The sequence below is a fragment of the Mus caroli genome, chromosome X, assembly GCF_900094665.2.
Source record: "Mus caroli chromosome X, CAROLI_EIJ_v1.1, whole genome shotgun sequence".
NCBI lineage: Eukaryota > Metazoa > Chordata > Mammalia > Rodentia > Muridae > Mus > Mus caroli.
In genome coordinates, this window is record NC_034589.1 from 109,257,667 (window position 1) to 109,263,488 (window position 5,822).

The 5,822-nt window shown below is 36.8% G+C and overlaps 1 non-coding gene across 1 annotated transcript; it reads left to right on the top strand.

The window, feature by feature from the left end:
* The first annotated feature begins 5,449 nt into the window (after positions 1-5,449).
* LOC115030215 lies at positions 5,450-5,613 on the top strand. Its single transcript, XR_003835824.1, has one exon. It is a non-coding gene; the product is annotated as a U1 spliceosomal RNA (small nuclear RNA).
* The last annotated feature ends 209 nt before the right edge of the window (positions 5,614-5,822 follow it).

Below are 5,822 nucleotides of genomic sequence, written 5' to 3' on the forward strand. Positions count from 1 at the left end.
TCCATAATTTATAATGGCCTAGGTTGAAGAAGTAATGAGAACTCTCTATTTTATTCATTGAGTTTTATTTTCTGTAATAAAGATTAATCCCTGAAGGAGTATTTGGTCTCACACTAGGTCACACTATCTTCTGGCACTGCAAATTTATAAGTTTGAGTTTATTAAGACAATTCAGAAGTATCAAAGACTTAATTTGATTTTAGTTTCTTATGCCCTGCTTTAGCAATTTATGTTGCAGACAAAAATTGTGACTGTTTGTATATAAATTTTGGTTCATTTCAAAGGAAGATAGGACATGAAAGTCATACCCAGCCTTTATAAATACATCGCTTGAACTGCTTGGGTTGAGCCCACAAATTTTTTATCTAACTATCCCTAGGCCTAGGCCTGGAAGCTTCATGCCTCTGTATAATCTAGTGCTCTATAACTCAGGCCCTGAAGGTTTCAGCTTCCAGCCTCCATCTCCTCAATTAGGCATAGAATGTTTCAGCCTCTAAGGCATACTGCTGAATAAATGCACCCGTTCTAGCTCTTCATAAACTCTGGCTGCCTGGTTTACCTCAACTCTTCTGGCTCAAACTCATCTCCAAGTTGACTGATTCTAATTGGCTTCTCTTGGCTTCTGATTGAATTGCTCTGCTTGGAAAAACTGCCTCTGAACTCCACAAACTGAATGGAACTTAATGGACTGTATAAACTAAACTGAACTCAACTGCATTCAACTGAACTGTACTGTACCCATAAACCCAACTCCACCTCTCCCTCTACTGCTCTTAAGTAGCTGTTCTTTCCTTTCTCTTATAAGACTTGGGTATATCCTATCTCTAACTCATTCTGTCAAACCTATATCTGATTCGCCACTTTGTCTGCCTCTCAAATAGTAGTCATTGTTTGGGATTAAAGGTGTGCACTAGTAGTGTCAGACATGTTGCTGGGTTAATATTCATAGACTGAAATAATGATGGTAATAAGAGTAATGTATTAATGTAAGGTACATCTAACCACATATTTGTAAGGAAGACGTTTAAATATTTTTTTTTACGAATTTCATGTCTAAAACACAGTTTTATGAACTTAATGGTAATGTTATGCATTAAATTCTCCAAACTTAACGATGGTACAGAACTGATCTTCCATTTATTACCAGCCATCAAAATCCTGTCAATTACTATTCTTCTTTCAGGCCTATTAAGGGTTTATTTCTTTTCTTTCTTTTTACTTTGACAAGTAAGTGAGGTCATTTATTATTTGTCTTACTGTGCCTAGCTTATGTCACTTCAAATATGTAATTCTGCGACACTCACCAGTGTTTCTTGTGTTTATAAAACTTTATAATAATAATGTAGTCATTCTAAATATTGATTTGAACACTTGATTCATTTATGCTTAAAATAATTATAATAGACAGCGAGTTCCTGTTCCTATTGGTATTTTGTAAATTACTTCAGTTTTTAACTTACTTTCTTCTTTTCTTACTCTTACTATGCAATTTGATGATATTTTAAAGTGCTATGGTGGTTTCTTTTCTCTTAGACTTTCATATATCATGTAGATATTACTCCTTTCTGCTTAATAGGAAACTTTCATATACCTTATAATTAGCATTAAAAGCATTTCATGTTTAAAAACTTTAATTCAAATGAAAATAATTATTTGAAATATGAATATTTGCTCCATCATTATTATTACTAAAACAAGTTGGAAGCTTAATATATCAGATATTTATTGAAAGAGTTATATAATTACTTTTTTATTCTAGATTACAGAGTTATGTATAAGAATAGAGGGATGGCTTATCAGATAACATTATCTAATCTTTCAGACTACCAGAATTATTGTCTAAGCATGCTCTTGGACGCACATGAACTTCTTTAACTACAGTTTGAGGGGATCAAATATCTTCATCTGTCCTCCTCAAACAATAAGCACACAAGTGCTTTATATCCATGCAGGCAAAACATCCATGCATATAAAATAAAAATAAAATAAATGTTCTAAAACTTAAATAAAATAAAAGTGCTTCATATACTAATTTTACATAATATTGACCTAGTAAGGATGTTTGAGAGTTTTCAAAATGGAAATACAGAATATAAACAACATGAAAAAAAAATACAGGGTACCATGATTCACACAAATACAGTGCATATTACATTTATTGGGCTGAGGCATGTGTACTAGCTATAATGATATTTTAGAATAATGGGGAATAATTGGTACTATGACTGTCTTAACTTGAACTACTTTCCAGCTATCACAAGCTATGTATCTTTTTATTAGATGTTTTCTTTATTTATATTTCAAATGCTATCCCAAGAGTTCCCTATATCTTCCCCCCACCCTGCTCCCCTACCCACATATTCCCACTTCTTGGCCCTGGCATTCCCCTGTACTGGAGCATATAAATTTTGTAAGACCAAGGGGCCTCTCTTCCCAATGATGGCCGACTAGGCCATCTTCTGCTACATATGCAGCTAGAGACATGAGCTCTGGGGGTACTGGTTAGTTCATATTGTTGTTTCACCTATAAGGTTGCAGACCCCTTTAGCTCCTTGGGTGTTTTCTCTAGCTCCTCCATTGGGGACCCTGTGTTCCATCTAATAGATGACTGTGAGCATCCACTTCTGTATTTGCCAGGCACTGGCATAGCCTCATACGAGACAGCTATATCAGGGTCCTTTCAACTTGTCTTATAAATAGTAAAAAGAACATTATCTTTTGGGTACTGGAGACTTTCCATCCCTTATAAATGTGCCAATGTGTTCAAATTCTGGTGTAGGCTCTCTTCACTGCAGAAGGCCCTTTTCTTATTGTATTCTACTATATCCTTACATAGAAAAAAGAGGTTAAAAGAGTTTTCTCAATTCCCTTTCACAAGTGTAGGAATCTAATCCAGAAGAGTTTTACAATATGGTTCATTAGCTTCCTAACATTTCACCCTCAAATACTATCAAACCAGAGATTAACATTTTAGCATATATATGTTAGGAGACATAAACATTCAAGAAATTCCAGTGATTATTTTAAAAAAAAAAAAAACTTCATGCCTGATTCATGTTTGAGAAAAGGCAAGTTTTCTGGTATTCTACATATTTATATATATATGTGTGTGTGAGTGTGTGTGTATACATGTGCGTATATATATGTGTTTATATTTTCTTCTTTATTTTTACAGACACATATTTTGAATGACCTTTCTTTAAAGCCAGTTCTGCTCCCCACAGAAAGGCAAGAAATTCCTCTAGAATTTATGTCCTCTTTGCACAATACAAAGACTGGCATATACTGCCAAACATTTGGCTCCATTTGTAAATACTCAGCTCTCTGAAAGAAATACATAAGAGATATGGAGGCAAATAAAAATAAAGAAAACTGCTGGGTATTATTATATCATCAACTTTATGGCAGGAATAAACATGGCTTACTTGGTCTGCTCAGTATAGGACTCAAGCAAACTTGGCTGCTGAAGAGATCAACAGACCTCATGCAAGATTTGCAATCTCAAGCCTGAGTTTCTGAGCATCTTTCAAATTGTGAGGTTGTAAACTATAGTGATTTTTGTCCATAAGGGAGCCTTTGCTGCTTCTACCACTTATAAACACAATTGCCAAGAAAACTGATTCAGATCCTGTACTGGCTGGATTTAGGTGTCAACTTGACACAGGCTGGAGTTATTACTGAGAAAGAAGCTTTAGCTGGGGAAGTTCCTCCATGAGATCCAGCTGTAAGGCATTTTCTCAATTAGTGATCAAGGGGGGAGGGTCCCTTGTGGGTGGTGCCATCTCTGGGCTGGTAGTCTTGGGTTCTATAAGAGAGCAGGCTGAGCAAGCCAGGGGAAGCAAGCCACTAAAGAACAGCCCTCCATGGCCTCTGCATCAGCTCCTGTTTTCTGACATGCTTGAGTTCCACTCCTGACTTCCTTGGTGATGAACAGCAGTATGGAAGTGTAAGCTGAATAAACTCTTTCCTCCCCAAATTGCTTCTTGGATATGATGTTTGTGCAGGAATAGAAACCCTGACTAAAACACATCCTCACACAATTTCCTCACTGCCATCTTCGCCCCCCCCCCCGGCAGTCTTTAAAAACCTGACCTCAGTTTGAGTTCCTGTTCCTTTGAGCCACCATAGTTACAAGACTGCTGCAGCAAAGCTCATTTTTTTAACAGTACTTTGTCCTGCAGCCTTGACAGACTGCATTCACTGCCTTACTTTGCTTCTCCCTCCTCCTTCCAAGAAACCTATGCTAGTACTATAAATTACAGCTACAAAAAGCAGCTGCTGCATACTGTAAATTAAGCTTGGCAGCTTTGTCACGTTCTGAGTATTGATAGAGCTTTCTGAGGTAGCCTTCTTCCAAAACAAACTTGCTGCTGCTGCTGCTGCTTAGTAACATTGGTCCACAGTCCAATTGCACATATTTTATGTGCATAAGCCAACACCTCTCACTCTCAAAGACATTACCACAGGGACAGAGAAAAAATATATAAGTACCAACCTCCCCAAGGAACCCCAAAGGAAATTATGACAATTTGTACCTATGCCCAAGATTGGAGGTGACAGTTTGACTACTGATGGTGTCTCTTGTGACTTCCATAGCTGATTGTGTACAAATAGCTGATCTTTCTTCCCATGATTGCCTCTGTCAGCACCTGTATGCATGGAAACACAGCTGATCCCTGCAAATCATTAAAGCACATAGTTCATTCTTCTCTTAATCACCGATGCACATAAAAGCAGCCTATACCCATCACTAATTTTCATTAGACCTTTGCAATTATGTACAGGTAAGATTCCTATCAACACCATTATAGACAACACTACAACTGCCTTTGTAAAGATCTCCTTCTACCACCATGTATAACTGGCCTTTAAAGTTATTGACATGCCTGTAGCTGGCCACTAAGACACTGAATATCTACAGAGTTGATTCTGGTGTCAAACACTCTTTGTCTGTAATGTTATCCACTGTATCTGCAGGAATAACTGAGGAATTACAATACTCATACAAACTCTTCCAACTTCTAACAGCTTAGATGCCAGTAACTCTATAGTTGTTACTGTGAGGTGAGAAGTCTCACTGGCATTTTGGAACTAGAGTGATAGAAACTGTAACTCTGAGCTAGTAACCTCAGTGTCATAATGCAACTTGTTTCCAGGATTCTACGAGTGTATTGAATTTCTTTTCTAGAGCATCACATACACTGTGGAGGAAGTAAAAGCTTCTTCTAATTTATAGCCAACACATGAGAAAGAATAAAGAACAACTAGAGAAATTTAACATCATTACAAGAACACTACCTTATTCTCTTTAAGGTGAAAACTATGTCTTTTGTTTGTTTGTTTGTTTTGTTTTTTATTTTATTCACAACACTGAAGTCACATAATGGGGAAAAGATGATTTTATCAATAAGTGGTGCCGGGGATAAAAATAAACAATATCATACTTACCTGGCATACCTGACAGGGCACATACCCTGATCACGAAGGTGGTTTTTCCAGGGCAAGGCTTATCCATTGCACTCCTGTTGTGCTGACCCCTGAAATTTCCCCAAATGTGGGAAACTCGACTACATAATTTGTAGTAGTGGGGGACTGCATTCACACTCTCCCCTGATTTTTTATTAAGAAAAAAAAATAAGCAATAGCAACAAATAAGTGAAAATGTATCAAACAGTTACATTTAACACCTTAAACTACTGAACTTCTGGTAGCTCACATGTAAAATCACTCTGATACCAGTCTTCATATCTAATGATGTTTTGAATATGACAACAAATACACGAGGAACCAAAGCAACAATGAACAAGTGAGATCTTATCCAA